Source organism: Branchiostoma floridae, chromosome 5 (genome assembly GCF_000003815.2).
Source record: "Branchiostoma floridae strain S238N-H82 chromosome 5, Bfl_VNyyK, whole genome shotgun sequence".
Taxonomy (NCBI): Eukaryota; Metazoa; Chordata; class Leptocardii; order Amphioxiformes; family Branchiostomatidae; genus Branchiostoma; species Branchiostoma floridae.
Window position 1 is genome coordinate 10387360 of NC_049983.1, and position 1065 is coordinate 10388424.

The window sequence follows — 1065 nt, forward strand, 5'->3', positions numbered from 1 at the left end:
CCTGGTACCAATCTAAAATGAGAAAAATCATCTTTTAAGTGGATCACAAACATGTCAACATCTCTGTCCTTTTGAATTCGATCACTGGACTAATGTACCAGAAAGTGTTAAATCAAAGACTGTCTTGACACAAATATTTGTCTATGAACGATTCCCTGCACAAGGCACCAAAGAGGCGGGGTCTCGGTCTGCCATGCCCGGCTGGCATCCACATAAGGATGCTACGGCAGGCCATTGATTGACACGTATTTTGCAATGTTGTTATTACCCCGCCTCGGTCCGGTATGGATGTGTTGTTTCTTGAAATGTTGATGCATTGAACATGTTCTCTGTCAGTACCTATCTTGCAGCATACTTTGGATAACCAATCAAAAGTAAAACGTTGGTGGTGAACATTTTGAATTTGGTCCTTCTCACATTTTGTCATCCTTCTATACAAGTATTTACTACAGGAAATATGTAGTAAGATGGGCACTGGCTGCAACATTGTTACATGATAGCTCAACAAATTTCATGATCACACATTGTCCATCAGATTGGAATAATTTGTCTGCATATATAAAGTGTGTGTTTGTGTATGATTATACAAATATCTTTATACTCCACAACTTCCTCTGATGCTTTTTGTGTAAAGTTTGCTTAGGACATGCTACAATCTTGTACATCATTTAATTGTCCTAGATAATGCTCAAATCCATAAAGACTTTGAAGAACTAGATTTTGGAGATCAGTAGCCTGAGTTAATGTTCCGCCTTGCAGTGATCCGTTTCAGTCTATTTCCCCCCACTGGTAATTTGTGGGTTTGTCTGTAGTTTGCCAACCCATTATTTTGTAATGGAATGTTAAATGTGTGTTTGATTTAAAAGTATTTCTGTGGGATATTTTGCATGTTTGCATGATGATGGCAACTCTGGGGATGAACTGCAGTGATGACAAGTATTTCTAGATATAAATAAATTAAATCTTTAAATACCTGAGAAAGAATTAAAGGTAGATTTATTATACTGCATAATTAAGTATCTTGTTGTGAAGTTAACAGAATCCCCATCATCACTGCTGTTCTTC